The sequence below is a fragment of the Falco rusticolus genome, chromosome 8 (genome assembly GCF_015220075.1).
Source record: "Falco rusticolus isolate bFalRus1 chromosome 8, bFalRus1.pri, whole genome shotgun sequence".
NCBI classification, from domain to species: Eukaryota; Metazoa; Chordata; class Aves; order Falconiformes; family Falconidae; genus Falco; species Falco rusticolus.
Window position 1 is genome coordinate 63,528,227 of NC_051194.1, and position 18,024 is coordinate 63,546,250.

The 18,024-nt window shown below is 41.3% G+C and overlaps 1 protein-coding gene across 2 annotated transcripts in view; it reads right to left on the reverse strand.

Annotated features, from left to right (window-relative positions):
* Nucleotides 1-18,024, reverse strand: part of HECW2 (HECT, C2 and WW domain containing E3 ubiquitin protein ligase 2) — a 113,334-nt gene that overhangs the window by 71,695 nt on the left and 23,615 nt on the right. Inside the window, exons 1-3 of one of the 2 annotated variants that reach the window (XM_037398545.1) lie at nucleotides 17,508-17,749; nucleotides 17,370-17,435; nucleotides 10,727-10,835 (exon numbers count right to left, since the gene is read on the reverse strand). The gene's annotated coding sequence lies outside the window, so the exon portion shown is untranslated. Of the gene's footprint in view, nucleotides 1-10,726; nucleotides 10,836-17,369; nucleotides 17,436-17,507; nucleotides 17,750-18,024 lie in introns of those variants that run through there. The other variant, XM_037398544.1, reaches the window with a different exon arrangement.

Genomic DNA, 18,024 nt, shown 5'->3' on the forward strand with positions numbered 1-18,024 from the left:
TATGTTTGACCAAAGCCTGACATCCACTGTTCCTCTGCACTCTTCCAGCCCAGCAGAACAGCTATAATTATGGCTGCCCTTGATCCTGTGGGATTTTTCCCTGTCTGGAACAATGCCTCTGGTTTTTCTTTTCCATTGGGGTAACTCTTCTGTGTGAGGTTGATAAGGGTTACCTCTGGTACAGAAATGGCCACAGGCAGGCAGAAATCACGGCGGCCAGCTCAGAACAGAGGATGTGCATGAAAGTCTTGGCAGTTCAGCTCCTCTGACTTGGTTCAACACACGTCGGTACTCCTGAAGCAGAGAACTGCAATGTTTTGTATAAGGTTTTGAGACACGTACGGCATGTTCCCTGAGGGCCTGAGGTATTTCATCTGCAAAGATAAAATACCCACTTATCCCTGCTCAGAAGGATCAGAAATCCCCCTGCAAGTCTGCTCAGCCCAAATGGATTATTTATTTATTTGTTTTTAAATTTTGCTGCAGTTATAGGCCAACATTTATTTACTATCTTCCTCCCAGAACAAAGAAGCAGGCACCTCAGAACTACCCTTCAAAGACAAATGTTCTGGCTGACAGTGCCTCCAGGGATTTAGGAGGTGGAGGAGCTGCTGATCCCACTTCCTCCTCCTCACAGCTGAGTTCACACACAGTCAAAACACGCTCCATTTAACACCAGCTTTACACCAAAATTCAGTATGCAAACAGGATTTCTGATTACCTACAAAGGTTTATCAAGTACCAAACATTAGGGGTCAGGACCCGCAGGTTCTTCCTAAACTGAGCAATTCTGCTGACTACCAAAATGCTACAGCCAAACAGACACAACCAGAATTTCTAGCTCAGAGTTTGAGTTTCAGCACTTGCAAAAGTTGGCAGGATTTAGTACCAAGTGCTGGACTCTCCCCACTTTAAAACGCACATATTAAGTAACCAGGACTCAAACCCTGGGCGCCTCAACCACACTGTGAACAGACGACTACATGAGAGCATGGTAAGACAAATGATTCCACAGAGACTTCTGCTTTCTAGCTACATTGCTCAACCTTAGCGTGACCCAAACTTTGTTTTTCAGAGAGTTTCTGGAGCTGATGTTTATTCAGTCTACTGTCACTATCTTCTTTCAATTTGTGACTTCTGACAAGAACCTAGCATTGAAAAGCTGCCGCTTCTATCCTCAGAGAGTCCATAACGTGATGGTGGACAGTAGTTTGCTGTATGGTCTCAGTACACTGACAGATACATTCCCCTAAAGGCTGAAATGCAAAGCTCCCAGCTTTTTTGAGATTTCTTTCCCTCAATGTTTTCTATGAACATTTCAATACCTGTATGTGGCTGGTGATAGAAGAAAACAAATATTTATTCAAGAAACAGATCTGGCGACCCCTTCCATATAAACTAAATTAAAAAAAAACCCAAAAACCAAAAAAACAACCTTCAGGACTAATTGCTAAAAATAATCAGAAAAATCAGCATTTGAAAACCTGTCATGAAGACTTTTCCTCCCACTTCCCAACAGGAGCAACACTGATTTAGTTTGGGCTTTATACAGCACTGCACACAGGAATGGCAGCCCTGCTGTTAGCATTGTGTTGCGGGATTAACACAAGAGACGCCGTGCTTGAAATGCAGCATGAAATTGAAAAATGGGCGGCTATCCATCACATGCATGCAGATGTTGCCAAAGTGAATATGGGTTTGCAAGACTGGATCTGGTACACAGCAAGAATACAATCCCTTCACAGGGCCAGAGACAACTAAGTAATTCTTTTCGTGGCTAGAAATGCTAGAAACTGCAGTTAATACTTAACAGCAGAAGAAAACTCAGAGGAATCCTGTCAGTTCCAAACAGCTCAGGATCTAGCTTCTTGACATTTCTTGTACTGTGTTACCAGAAAAAAATGTGGATTAGAACAGTATTTTCTTGATGACTGATGGATTCCTGAGCTCCAAATAAATCGAAAATAGGTATCTGTGGCTGTTCCTGGTAGAACACATCTCAGCCTACCACCTGTAACTAAGGCCCCATAAAGACACAGACCTCTTCAGAAACAGAAAGTTCAATTATCTGCAAACAGGACTTTAATATTTAGAGTTGAGTTCAACACCATATTGATACAAAGGCTTCTCTGAACTGTTCAATATATAAACTGCACAATGTAAATAATATAAACTGCACCACAGCATGCGTCGCCTTGAGTTTTCCTAGTTTCTTTCACTTCTCCTGCCACCTTGCTTATATATGTTTCCTTCAGGGCAAAACCTGCACTTCTTTTTTCTTTCCTACTTCTCTCAAGAAGTTAATTAGCTTGCCTTGTATGTGATCGGTAATGGAAAAGTTCATAGCAGTAAATCCAGCAAGGGAAAGACATCTGTACCTGAGCACAGGGCTATTTGCTGTCTCATTAAAGAAAAATATGACATTTCAGAAGAAAAAGTATTTTAATTCATGGAAGGAAAAAATTACTGTACCTAGACCTGCGTTCTTGACACCACACACTCCATTGTCATTGACATTCCTCCAGATATCACACAGGCCACAAGAAATTACTTCTTCATTTAAAAATTAGACAAAAATGAAATTGGGGTATCTATGATTCTTTAAGAGTTATCACACAGCCATATAAAAAGTGATATATATGTTAATTAAACCGAACACTCCATAAACCATAATCTCCTTTAAAAGTCAATAGCTGTTATCATTTTTATAACATAGTTCAGATCCATTACATAAAGTGTTGGAATTAACAAAGGTTTCTGGGACTCAAACACTGACATTTGAATTTCAAAAGAATCCTGCATGACATTACAGGGTTGTACTTCCCCCTACGGACCACACACTCTTGCTTCTTCAATAAGAGAGATCAGCTTACACCAAATAACAGCTTCTTTTTAAAACATCGCTAATTCCCCCCAAGTCCTCCACTTAACTGCCTTAACTTTGCCCAGCAAAAAATTGCTTTAAGATAGAAAGATACATGAACTTGGAATACATAAAGACATGAACGTAATTCTGGAAGAATGCGTTCTTTCTAGAAGACTGATGAATTCAGGAAAACAAATGCATTCACTGTAAAACATTTTGCTCCCAGATACAACCCTAGTCAAATGAAACGCCTGTGTTAGAGGCGGACTCTCCCCACGCTCCACTGAGAAGGGATGGGCAGAGACACCTCCAAAGGACAAGTCAAATCCTGGCTGGGTTACAAGTCTGCGGAGGTGAACAGTGCTCCTGCTTAATGACATGGAACCGGCACAGCAGCTAATACTTCCTGGCCACCGCAGCTAGATGCCAGAAGTTACCTGGGCTGAATCCACGGCGCTCTGCAGATATAATCATATGCCCTCCAACATTCAATGAAGAAAAAGCTGATGCCACTAACTTACCTGAAAAATATGAGATCATGTTCCACAAAACTTATTCCAGAAGACTTTATCACTCTAACGAATTAAGTCACTCACATTCAGGCTTTACAAAGCTATAAAGGGAGATACAATCCAAGGAAAGGCACTGGGTTAAAACCTGACTTTTCCCAGCTGAACCCAAACATCTCATCAACAGCTGAAGGATTTAGAAGTGCTCTGCACATCCTGCCAGTTGAATTCCTTTTCCTTAGCATGCCAGTTAAGCGAACGCAACCTTTTTGTTTGGACATTCAGCATTCTATTCTCTGCATCACTTTAACCACATACCTCGATTACTTCCTACTGGGAAGTAGCAAACACAGCAGCAGAACACAACCACCAAAGCCAGCTGCCTCCCAGTACTTGCTGTCTCTCTCAGCAGGTATATCATAGAACTTACTGGGCAGGAAAAAAAAAAAAAAGAAAAAAGAAAAAAGAAAAAGAAAGAAACCAACCAAACCTAGAAAGCGACTTAAGATGGCTTACAGAAAGATTTTTAAACCAGGATCAGCAACAGAAAATGTCCCAGTGGTGTCTCGTTATCTAACCTGCCTCAAAGGAAACTGCTTGGACAAATGGTTGTTCAGGTAACAGAGCCCACCTATCCCCGCCAGCCCCACTCCGAGACGTTCTTACTTACAGCCACGAGCGCTGCCTATTATATTCCAGTTTGGAAAGCATTTAATTGTAATCTAACCTTTAAGAAGAAACATTGGGGGTAGTATGTGCCGAAGGAAGTCAACAAGGCTTGCCACAAGTGCAAAACATACAAGACCCAATCCTGTTTCAGTTATTTGTGATACTCAAAAATAGCTGTTAAGAGACAACAGATATAAATAGCAGAAGAATAAAAGTAGTATTTCTAACTCAGTGAATGTGTTTATAAATAGGGTAGGGACAATAACCATGAGTCCCCAGACAGCACTGAACGGGCGCTGGTTGCAGGGCACTACACAGATGAGTGTTCCAGGCTCAGAACAATTCCATGTGAGAAAACCGTGACCTTCACAGAAATTAAATTAAATGATTAAAAAAAAATAAAGAATGGATATAAATAATGCATTATGTTAACAGAAGAGCCAATAATAACACTGAGATTTTGGTCAAAACCACTAAAAATACTAAATTGTGCTCATATATCTAGTAACAACTCTTTGCTACAGCAGCCCTTAAAAGCTGAAAGCACATCAATTATTAACTGATTTTTTTTCCCCGTCAGCATATGTTAGCTTTTTTAACAAAGATGGGAGGTGGGAGTCCACCCTGCTAGCTACAAAGTACGGCAGTTTCAGTCTCAATACACCATTTTTGCAGAAGTTTAATTTCGTGGGATGCAGGGACTGAACATGGAGAACTCCACACAAAAACCTCACTTGCAACAGGACAGCTTTGTGCTTGTTCCCAGCGGCAGAAACAGCCCCTAGCTGGTTTATGCCCTAGAACACGTATGGCTTTTAACTTCTGGGGACTTTGCTATGGAAGTGTATAAGCCCCAGCTACTCTGATGGTGACTGCACTATACTCCATCTCCCTCCCACAGCACCTCCAACACGACCCGTCCTTCCCTATGCTGCAGAAAACTGACTCAGAAGCTGCAGTTTGTAAATGAGCAGCAGCTTTTATCAAGCAGTCTCATAAACCCATGCTTCCTTTCACATGCTTTTTCTGTCACCAGCCTTTCCATGGATCATTTCACTCCATCTTTCTGCTAGCTCTGTTCTCCATAAGGAATGTCACCATCTCCGTTCCGCCACAATGCCCCAAAGGGAGTCCCTGCCATCCCAAGCTCCCACACCGCTACACCGAGAAACACTCCCCCATCTAAAATCACTCCTGGGGCAACTGCAGCTTCTCTTGCACCAGAGACTAAAGGTCCTGACATACTTTTCAGGACCCGAACAGTCTGATGCCACGCTAAATACCAGATGACCATACCAAATAGGAAAACATTAAGCTATGTTGCACCTTTGCACTATTGCCAACTGCTCAGAATACTCCTCCTTGAACTTGTCCTTTCCTTTAACAGGAAAAGGATGAAAACTTCTGGATGGAAGGATGGTTGTGGAGCTGTGGCCATATTTAGCAATCCTTCTGTAATTTACACAGCAAACAACTTGAGGGAGCTGTGTAGCGAGTCACTGTTTTCCTTCCCCCACATTTTAGTCAGCCTAGCACAGGACGCTTTGAAGCCACCTCTACTACATGAGTACAGAAACGGCATCTCAGGCGTATGGATGCTCAAATTCACCTTCTTGAATCTCCTAAATGACTGAGTTCTCTTCATGCTTACGTGACACTTCTGTTCCTCCCAGTGAAAAGCAAGAGGAACACCTGCCTCCATACTGGCTGGCTCAGCAGTTCAGAGCCACTCACTTGTCTCGAGGTGACAGCTTAAGGACACCAGCTGTTTGTGATGGTGAGCTGGACATCATACTTTGCAAGTATTTTCTTTGTCCTTCGCATATTCTTCCCTTCGTCCCCTCCCTCAGCCACTCCCCTCAGAGCTTGCTTGCATTTCTGGAACACATTAAATTTCTCATTATTTCATTGTTCATTCCTTTGATTCTCCCTTCTCAGGGTAGAGTCTACAGAAATTTTTTGTGTTGATTTTTGTCTAAAGCAAGTCAGAGTTTTCTTTGATCATCCCTGTTTTGCTCATTTTTGGATGCTTTGGATCAATTAATGTCTGGTTTTAGTATGAAGATGATGAGGCTCTCCCTGCCCTTCTTTCTGCAGGTTGCTTGATCTGAATAGAGCAGATGGCAGGACTATGCCTTTACGCGTTAGTTGCTTGGGAATAAGAGATGCTGAATCCATAGGGAGGGAATTTAAGAGGAATAATCAGAATGACTAGAAAATTAAGTCAGAAGACTGCAGATACACAGTAATACGAAACTCAGAAAAATGCTTATCCAAGGCATACCTTTAAACATAAGCACAAATTCCACAGACCTCAGTGAAACTATTAATAAGTTTACAATTACACTCATGGAAAAACAGCTCCCCAAATCAAGGCACCAATATGCTTTTCTTAAAAGATACAAATATGAGAACTGCCGAAAGAACCTGAGACCCAGTCTAGCTGACTCCCACCGATTAACATTAATGCAATTAAAATGAAAATACTCCTTCTGCATGAGATTCATTTGCATATGGCTTGTTAGCAAAGCTATCATCCTCTGCACTTTGCCCTACAGAGATGTCACATTGCTGGTGAAAAGATCTCTCATGTCTCTAAGTTCCAACACTGCTAGGGAAAAGACACAACCAGTTCCTGGGATAACATGAACACCGAGTGATCTCAACCCACCATCCAACATTAGTAACTCCTGTTCCTTTCCTTGCCAAAGAGACAGACAACTTCAGGCCAGTTCTGACTGCAAATCCTGACGGATTACTGTAGTTACTAAGTGTAACTGTTACCACGCATCGTCAGTTCTCATTGCCAGAGCTGGTTCAAGGCTTCTCATGCTCGCAGCAAACATCCCTCTTCTCTCCTTATGTATCGGTAGAGCAGGGAGCCTGCCAATCATGCAGGTATAGCATGATAGGTGGTGGCAATTAAGCATCACCTGTGTTCCAAAAATGAAACAGCTCCAAGCCAGAAAACCCTGGAGTGACATAAGCCCAGCTCTAACTCAGTTATATACCCAGCTTACCACCAGCCTGCTGGAGCTTCTCTACATGTCGGAGCATGAGCAATAAATACCAGGAGGACTGGGTCAACACTAATGTCGTCATGTTCAAGAGGGAGACTTGCAAATCTCTGCATCACTATGGTCTCTGAACAGACTGGCAAATCACAGAGTGGTTTGGGTCGGAAGGGACCTTAAAGACCACCTAGTCCCACCCCCTGCCCTGGGCAGGGAGACCTTCTGCTAGAGCAGGGTGCTCCCAGCCCCGTCCAGCCTGGCCTTGAACGCTCCCAGGGACGGGGCACCCACAGCTGCTCTGGGCAGCCTGTGCCAGCGCCTCGCCGCCCTCACCGTGAAGAACTTCTTCCTAGTATCTAATCTAAATCTGCCCTCTTTCAGTTTAAAACCATTACTCTTTCTCCTACTGCTACAGCCCCCACTGAAAGGTCTGTCCCCAAAGCTGCAGCCCTGCTGAAAAGGAACTGGGCTCCGGATGGACGCAGAGTTCAGTAAGAGCCAGCACACACTCTCATTGCAAACACAACCAACCACCTCACAGGCTACATTGGAAGGCGCGTGGCCAGCAGATAGATGGAACTTACTGTCCCCCTCTACTTGGTAGTGGGAGGAAGATTTGAGTGCCTTTATTGAGTGCCTAGCTTCAAAAGCATGGAGAAAATTGAGAGGGGACAGCAGAGGGCTACAGAGATGGATGGAATGGAGAAAACATGACTTACAAGAACAGGCTGAAGGAGCTGGCCTCGTTTAGCCTGGTGAAGAAGAGGTTAGGGCAAGACAAGTATTATAAACTCAACTCTTCCCAGTTTATCAGATTTTAAAAGGGGCAGTGACCCCAAATATAAGCTTTAGCCATTCAGAGTGGGCACCGGAGAAATCTTTTTAGCTGGAACAATCCTGCAGCACTGGAAAAGGTTACCTGCAACATATGTGAAATCTCTGCCTTTGAAAGTTTACAGCAACACCACGCTTTACAAACCACAGCTGACCAGGTGGAGTGTTAGTCCACTTAGAGCAGGAGGCTGCAATGCAGCCAGCACTCCTGTGCTGTGATTAGCCTCCAGCTGAGTTCAGATTGATCCATTTACACATTTTGTCCATGCTGGTCTCCCAAACACTGTTGATCTTCTCATTCCTTGAGAAGCACGGTCAGGTTGCTAATGGCCTGATGCATGTCATTGCTGTGAGGGGTAAATATGACAAACCCCTAATACCATGACTTTTATCTGGTATACTCTGCCCCTTAGCAAAGGTATTTCTAAACACAAGAAATCTACAACTGTAGATTTCTTTCCAAAGTCTGGAAAATAATGGCAGATTAAAGCATCAGAGATACCTTAACTTCAATAATCAGGCACATATTTTCTAGGGATGTTAGCCTCTCCATTTGCCTCTCCCTCCTGCTCCCCTGCTATGATAGTGGCATCACAGGCAGTGCTAAACTGAGCACAAATTGTATCAGCACCATGGCAGGAGAAAGATGCTAACAGGGGAGCTGAGTTTGCCTCTGTGGCGGGCACAGGCTGGGCAGTGGCAGTGTCTGCGGAGCACAGCGAGAGCCCTGACAGCACGGCTCTTCCCACACCGCAGAGGCATTAACGCTGTAGTCGCACCTGAACTGTGCAGCCACCTGCTGCGTTTGCCTGAGCTGTGATTTAGTGATCTGAGGAATAAAAAACAAAGGGGGTGGGGGTGGGGGGTGAAGCAGCTGCCTGTAGTTGCAACAGAGTCAGTTCACCACCTGTAAGCCACAAGATAAAGCTCTACTGAGCAAATGTGGTCACAGATCTGTGGAGCCTTCTAGTATAAAAAGTGGAATCAGAAATTCAGTGAAGTGTTTCAGTGCAATTTTTGGCCTCTCACTAGAAACACAAGTGTCACTGGTGGTATATTTATCTGCTATACTATATGCTATAGCAACATATGCTCATAAATATTCCTTTACAGTTCTCAGCTGCTGCATAATTGCTTGTCTCCAGTTCATTGTATGGCAGCAGAACTATTCATTAGTAAAGCTAACCATGACCAAAGAATGCATATCCTGCACTCTTTCAGCTGGTTAAGAAAAGTGCAGTTAATTGTGAAATGCTAAGTCGGTCGCAGCTGATTTTAAGTCAAAACTTCTAGTTCTTGAAGCACTAGTCTAGGTTACTCACATGAATGGAAAATGTTCTTCATTCATAAGGAATGTTCCTCATCTCCATTCATTATGGTGCAACACATAACCAGCTAAATCCTACAAACATCCTTGAAGTCAAACTGCCCACATTGGCAACAATGCTATTAGAGTATACGTACAAGAAAGATGAGGCAATGAACATTTCTAACATACATTTTGATCTGCTTTAATATACCACTGTCTTTGGCACCAGGAAAGTTAATTATCTTGATCTTCATTATTTTCTTGATCTTCAGCTCAATATTTTTTTCCTGTGATGAGCTCCTGAAAATTAATTTAATGTTCTCCTATTAAAGCTTGCTGTCTTTTTTTTTTTTTTTTTTTTTTTTTTAAGAAATGTGCTGCATAACGCATAGGGTAACCTGGCAAGATTCCATGATGAGTTCTACAAATAAGATCTGAAAATTATTTATAGTACAGCGTATACAACACCTCTTGAAATATGTGTATCGCTTTTATATCGGTTAATTAGAATAAAAACTTCTGCCAAGACCTACAGTTAGAAGCACTGCAGCATGCACTAAAGTAATAAGAGTGGGAGTATTTTTTATTTTATTTTTTTTTTAACTTACGAAGATTCATTGCTGTGAGGCTAAACAGGTGGTAAAGCAGCTCACAGCTCTTTTGGTACCGATTGCCACTTTGATGCTTGGCACATCAGAGTTTCCAGCAAGCTCAGACACAACATCCTAGGGTTAGAATATCAATTTCTTTAGGGGAGATATAGATATATATATAATATACGTTAGATGGTAAGATAGCTCCTTTTCATCAAAAAGCAAAAAAAAACCAAAGGAAAAAAAGGCAAAAAACCCAAAGGAAAAAAAAATTTTAAAAAAACCCACCACACAGCAGAGTGGCTTAAATTCCTATAAATCCTGGTCGCCTAAAGGAGTGACATAGCTGGCCGATTTTAAGTTTGGCTACCAATACTCCTTATGGAGTTCAACTGAAGATTTTTTCTGCCACTCACACAGAGACTCTCAACATTTCAAAACTGCCTAGTGCACTTCCCAGCAAACCAAAAATTCAGCTGTGAAATCCTGATGCAACTGGACAGGAGGCTGGCACTTCCTAGAGACAAATCTAACCTTCATACTAACAAACATTAGCAAGTACTACTAGCTTATTACATTTTCCTTCATGTGCATTTACTGCTAATGTTTGTCCAGCCGAAATTTTAAACATCTTGGGAAGGGATTTCATCTTTCAAAGCATATATACTGGATGACATTGCACAAGGCAATTTCTTCCTCCCTTAAACTGAAGCAAGCTGTCCAAGATCATCCTTAGAATACAAACGTACATCTAAGCTCAACTCCATTTTTTAATGTCCAGCAACACACTAGAAAATGCTTCTCCTTAGAGCAATACAATCAAGTAGTTACATTTATCAGAGGGACTGATGAAATGAGTATCAAATGCCACGCTTTTAATTTGCCCTGACACAATGGCATGCTTGCCTTACACTGGGTAAATATGTACTCACATTCCATAAAATAAGGGCCAGGTTCAATTCGCCATACAATTTGTCCTTTTTTGCGTGCCAGTCACTCCCCGATTCTTGGAATCCCAAAAATTGGCTGGAGAGTTCTCATCTGAAAAAGGAAAGAAAAAAAATACTTTGTCAAGTAGTATTTATAGTAGTAGTTTTCTTGGTTTTCTGTTTCAAGAGGCCTAGAAACAAATAATGACTTGTATTATTAAAAAAAAAACAACAACAAAAAAAACCCCAACACAACAACACAGAAACCAAACTAACTGGCAAAAGATAAATGGCTTCTCTTTTACAGTTGATACTTAGATCAATTTATGCAGAGTGAGCAGACTGACACACAGCCAAAGCAAATATATGGTTTCCTGTAAGACGTGACCTGCCAAGATAAAGTATTAAATTCCAAAACTTCCCTAACTCAACAGAGATGCTATTGGGAACATATAGCTGATTGAAACTTCACCACGGAGCTACCAAACTGTTTTATGGAGCAATCCTGCTCTGTGATGTAAAAATTCAGCATTCATTTCCTAGCTAGGAAGTACGGAATTGCAACGAGAGATATCAAGACTTCAGTTTTTACTACATTCCTGTGTTTTAGAAACCGGCGAGAATATTTTTATACATACACCAAATATTCAACACTTTCAGTTTCCTGACAGGTACAGTATTATTCCCTATCAGTGAAGTCAAGTTAGTTAGAGGCTCAAAGCACAGAACTGTCACTTAGCAAGCCAAAGATACACACAAGAGATTCAGCAAAATACATTCAAACGAGAAGGGAGAAGCAAACAGTGTCTGCAGATCAGCTTAGCAGTATCGGTACCCTCCCCTCTTGAACTAAGCCATTTGTCCTCGCAGTAACAAACACAGGTCTTGGGGTCTGTTTTTTATTTACCAGCCTGTATTCAGGCATCCGGAACACTAAGAATGAAAGAAAACCACAGTGAGAAGCTGCCTGAAAGGGCACAAAGGTTAGTTATGATGACACAGAGGAAGCTGACATAAATCCAACGTAACTCTTTTGTAAAGGAAGTTCTTTGGCAGTATGCATTATAACGTTTTACAAGTGCATGTAGACAGCTGTTTATTAATTAGACAGTTATATCTGTGACCTCAAATACAACATCCTAATTCTTTCCAGCGGTACTTCATATCCCTTCGTTTTAAATGAAAAAAAAAAAAAAAAAAAAAAAGGAAAAATATCCTGGTTTATTACATACATTACATACATTTCATTACAGTGTGTTCTACAATCTTAAAAAGACTTCACGAAGAACTCAGTCTACTTTGGGGTTTTTTTGAAGCTCCCACCCATCCAAGCATGCTTTCTTTGTACTTCAGTAAGAACTCCCACATAAATAAGATTACAGAATTGTCACCTACATTCAACAACCTTTATTTTAGTGCTATTTCTGAAAGAATAACACCACAGCTTTGTTAATTTTATCTTAAAAATAAAAGCTTACAGTAAAGCTTCTCTTTCTCTTTTTCCTTCTGACTGCTCATCTCAGCGCATGCACAGGAACTCTTACTGAATCACAGCTAGCGCAGCCTGTACATCCATGGCTCACCGAGCCGGCAGGCCAGGCAGCACCAGGCACACCATCACAGCTTAGCAGTGAGCTACGCACCCCCTCTGCAACAGGGAAGAGCTTTGGAGAGTCAAGAGGTGGCCGTGGCAAGCTGCTGAGATTTTTTATGCCTCCAGGCGTAGGTGACTTTGAGAATTTTTAGAAAGCTGTGATCCCCAACATCATGATGAGTCCAGAACAGTTTTATAATTATCTTAGCGACGATGACAAGGGACTTGGGGTTTCTCCTAATGCCTCAAGCATGTAATAACCTCAGGCTTAACTTTTCGTGTGGAATCAACATGATAGTACAGAATCTGCACACACCATCAAGGCAGGCACACAGGCAGTAAAAGCTTAAAACATGCATGCTTTTTCTTCATTACAGCAAAAAACTTTCAAAGGTAAACAAATCTGTGTCTTACCCATGCATTTCAGTTTTTTCAAAGCTATATAAAGAGGAACCCAAGGTACAGCCTGTAAATCATCCTATGGGTTTTAAAAAAAATAAATCTCTTGTGTGTGGTTTGCAATGACACTCTAACTGAAACAATACACTGTTCACTTATTTATTTATCCCACTATCACCTTCCACAGGCAGGACTCTGGGAAGCCATGAGATACAGCTTAACTTCCAGCAAATCTACACGAGCGCCTATTTTGGTCCACCATACAAACTTGATTATCCAAACCTTCGCTACTGAAAGCGAGCAGATTCTTTAAAAATCCCAGTTACCCGAAACACAGATAGCTTTAAATTTTTCAGTGTTCTCATTATGTCTAGGTAAATAAGGATGTACTGTATGACAAAAAAACCCAAAAAAAACCAAAACACCTCCCCTCACATGCTCTAGTTCTTCTGAATTTCTGCATTTAATTGGCTGGGGAAGAGTCTATTCATAATGCTAAGCAGAAGGACAATATTTGGTATATTATAAACATAAACATGATTTTATTTATTTTTATTTTGTTCAGCAAATCAAGGAACGCTGAAGCAATGAAATATGCCTTTAACAGTGAGATTTCCAGCACTGAGGCACAAGAAATTGTTCTTTGTTTTTTAAAATCAGTAACCAAGTGAAGTCAATGGTAATTTTTACAGACACTAGTGTGCCTCAGTAAAGGTCCTACATTAATTTGAGTTTTAAATTCTGAGCTGATAGTTCCAAGAAAGCAGAACATTTTCTTACACCTTATTTAATAAAATCCAATGTTTAGAGAAAATGCCTGGATTTTCAGCCCTTTCACGAAGGAATAGTCTCCTCTGCAGCAATGAACACTAAATCATCAATACTCTGCCCACAGGCACGCTGCCATTGCAACAGAAGGTGGTAGAGACAGAGGAATGAAAAATGCTGACAGACCACTGCCTGTCAGCAATCGACTCAAATTACAGAATTTATTTTGGACAGCTTTGATTTTCTTCTGAAACAGATTTTTCCCCCTAATTTTATGATGTTATTCACATAGGGGGAAAGAAAACATTACTAATGCATATGGAAAAATAACTTCAAACCTCAGTAGTACATTGAGTTTTAAACAAAGAAACTGCACAGAAAAAAAAAAAAATCAAACAGCATGAAAACATTAAAGTACATAATATTGCCAAAACTTACTTATCAACATTGCAATAAAAAACTAACTTAAACAGTGACAGTCTCAGTAATATTGAGCTGTGCAGAAAAAAAAAAAAAGTGTGAGCACAAAAAGCAGTGTCAAAATTACCACCTCATCTCTCGTCTTCCCCAAAACTTAGATATGTACATGTGTACATACACACAGATATATATAGATAGATATATAGATATATTTTCCATAGGGAACTTCAATTCTAAGACATTCTAGTCCCCTTTTAGCACATAATTGTTGCTGTTTGTGAAACTGGCAGCTGTTCCAGAATCTGGGCCAAAGAGTAGATATAAATATCCCTTCCCACAACATAAAATATGCAACGAAAGACTGTCTTACTACATTGGTATCTTGTCCAGTGAGTCTACACTTCTGAAAGACATTAAACAATGCAAGACGCTCAGTATCGTTCTATCTTCAATAACTCTTAGACACAAACTATTACAGAAAGTAACGTACTCCTCAGTTACAACTGCTGTACAAATCAGCATATGTGAGATGTTCTACAACAAAAAGTTGTAAAACAAAGAGTAATAATAAACATAGTGTGTGGAACTTGATACTGACTAGCGCTCCTTGACATCTAAAGCAGAAGTGTTCTGAGTAACAATATTTTCTTTATTTAAGTGCTAAGTAAGTCAGCCAGAGCTGGTATTACGAACTGAACTCATTTTTTTTTTTCCACTTTCAGGCTTCACCCTCATTACAACACCCTTTAAGGTATGTTAGATACCAGTGGCATCTGTAACACCCACAGCCCGTGCTTTCCATGTCAGCATTGTAGTTCTCCACCTGTGCCCGCAGCTCTGCCCTGACGTGACAGCGAACGGGACGCAGCTCCCTCTGGCATGTGTCAATTTGGTACGGCTATCTTCTGTGAAAAGCAATATATAAGTACTGGATAAACTGATGAACAGTGCAATGAAAGAAGGTATCACTTTCACAAAATTAAGTTTTCATGATAAAATTATGCCCCTAAGAGGCACAAGAAGCTCCAGTATGCCCATGCCTTTTCTGCACTGGGAGCCCAGAACTGGACACAGCACTTGGATGTATGCCACCAGTGCGGAGCAGCGGGGAAGGACCATGTCCCTCAGCCTGCTGGCTAAGGCTCTGCCTAAGGCAGCCTGGGATGCCAGCAGGGGACCTGGGCACGCTGTTTGCTCTCGTTCAACTTGCTGTCTGCCAGGACCTCCAAAGATGATTTCCAGACAGTCAACCCTCAGCCTGTCCTGGTGTCAGGGGCTATTTCTCCCCAGCAGCAGGACTTGGCACTTCCCTTTGCACTTGGTGACATTCCTGTTTTCCCATTTCTCCAGCTTATCTGAATGTCAGCACAACCATCTGGTTCATCAGCTGCTACTCCCAGTTTTGCATAAAGATGTTACTGGAGTGTTGAAAGCCTTGCGAAGCTAGTACCTGACATCAGGGGGTCAGGAGGCTTCTGTGGAGTCCATGTTGTGTTCTTTGTCTCTCATTGCTTTTGCTATTTCCGTTTTAGGAAAAAGGTTAAACTACCTGAAGTCCATCACCTTACAGAGTCATCTCTCATAGCTTAAATCAACAAACAAACAAACAAGATACAGCCTTTTATAAGGCACTTAAAAACAAAGAACTGCTACCAATCAATATCTGAAACAAGCCGCATAGCCCCAGTACACAGACTGACCGTATGCAAACCAACGTTCATCTTCTGGTCCCCATTTCTGCAGTCAGTAGTGTTATGTGATAAAAGGTTTGTCTTCATGAATGCAAAGGATTTTTATTCTCCAAATACCAAAACATTATAGAAGTCACAAACTCCTAGTCTGGAAACATCACAGATTGTTTACTGCATGGGAAAAAATTTGGAAGTTCTCTACAGCAATCTAAGAGCTTCAAAGTTTTGCATACCGATCTCTTTGCTGTAACACATTTATAAAGATGCTTGTATGCAGAGCTCAGAGAGAAGGTGATGCTTAACAGATTCCCAGTGTCACTGAATGGTTTTCATTATACAAAATTTTAGAATTTTAATCTTTTGCTACCATACGTGGGTATTCTAACTCACAGCTCCTCAAAAAATCTGTGCACTTTAGCTCACAAAAAATCAGTCATGTTGGTAACACCATTGTATCCCTGCTTAATTCTGTTATCCTCATTTGAGATTTACACTCCAGTCTCCGGGTTTTTTCCCATCCCTTTCTGGAAGATATTCTATGCAAAAATCTTTTGAAGCGCTTATATAGTTTATTCTTAATTTAAAATTTTAAATTAAGTTCAGATTGTCAAAATGCTGACTTCCTTAAGCATTTTAGGTAAATTTTAATAGATTGTTGGGCACTGAAGATGATGCAAGTGATGCATCCCATTATTAAGAGGGGTGTTTGTACTCAGCCTGGGGAAACTGATAAAGCACCGATCCAAATGTTATTTCTCATCAGGTGTTCTCTTACAGTATGTATCAGAGCAGCCGGAAGGCTGGTAGATAGCAAGGCTACATATAGTTTTGTCTCAAGCTGAGATCCATGGATCTGCCATGAGTTTCTCTCATAAGTATACAGTTGGGAATGGTCATTATCTATTTACTGTGTCATTTCACTCAGTCTTTAAAAGTAACAGGTTTGTAGCTATTGGCATCAGAGGATATTCTGAACTTAATTTAGAGCCAACCATCAGGAGATGTCTAGCGTGGCATTTCCAATGTAAAACAGAAACCTGATTTACATGCATTTTACTGCATGACTTCCAAAGCCTCGGTCCCAGTGCCAGTAAGTGCTCTTGAGCCCAGACATCCAGGCAGTAAAACAGACTGTCACCAAAACGTAAAACTAGTAAGAACAGTCCAAAGGGTATGTACTTACAAACTTTTTTTAGTTGCTCAAAACCCACAGTAACACTAAATTTTGTGCAGTATTTTCACTTCGGTAACCTCTGATAATTTTAATTCTAGAAATACTAAAAAAAAAAAAAAAACCACAAACCAATCCGTGGGTAATCATTAAAGAAGTAGCACAACATTTACTGAACTAATGAACTAAATTGATTCCTCCCTTATATCCCAAATATGTTTAAAAGCAACTGAAAATTGCATCAGGACATATTTAAAGGAGAAGACAAATTTTATCACCTGAGGCCTCGCTCCTTTTCTGGAAAGCCAGTACATAAATTAACAATATCAAGGCAGAGTTTCCATTGCAAGTATTCATTATAATAAATCACATTATGTCAATCCATTTAAGAGACAATACATATCAGTTACCACCATACGAGCAAGTATTAACCCACTATGTGCAGCTTATGTTCTGTGATTTTCAGAATTCCCCATCTCAGTCTGAACAGGTTTTGCAGGCTTTCTGGTAGAAGCAAAACATTTCTCACAGAAGACAGCACTAGCGTATGCAGTACACTGCTGAAATTAAAGACCAACACTTAGTTGCACCTTCTAGCCTTACCTGGCCATTCCAAAGGATGCCTGTGGATCCTAAACTGCATTCCTCCATCTGAGCCCAGTTAACAAACTGAAGAATAAAAAAAGTTAACATTTGACAGGACGGGTCCTGAAAATACCATTCCTGTTCCCAATCACAAACCGTATTTCCTACAAAAGTTGCCTTCTGGACCCAGCCTGTGCAGCCCAAGTTCGGAGGCTTTAGCTCTGTGTTAGCACCGTTGCGTAATCTCAGCTCCACGAGGCGTGCCTGTCCTCTCCCTTCCTCTTGTCATTTGAAGGAAAGGGTTTTAGAAGGATGTTCTCAAACTCCCCGACAGTTCCTAGCAGTTACACACAACTGTCTGCCTCTTCTCCTTTAATCAAGGGTTTATCTAGGTTCAAACAGCCTGTGTTAAAACATATGAAGTATTACGTCCTTCAAGCTCAGCTATTTGCAGCCACTCCCCTCCGAAGGGTGCAGGATGCCGAAGCCCCATCCTCCCTCGACTTCCTTCCTCGCCTTGTCCATGGGAGGATTCCCAAGCACGGCCACAGCCCCACAGCGTGGGGCGGGCTGATGGAAACAGGAGGACCGTTAAATCCTAGAAATGACGGCAAGGCAGCCACAGCAACAAGCACAGCGGGAGCTCACTGGAAGTGCTGGCTTTTGTTTACTC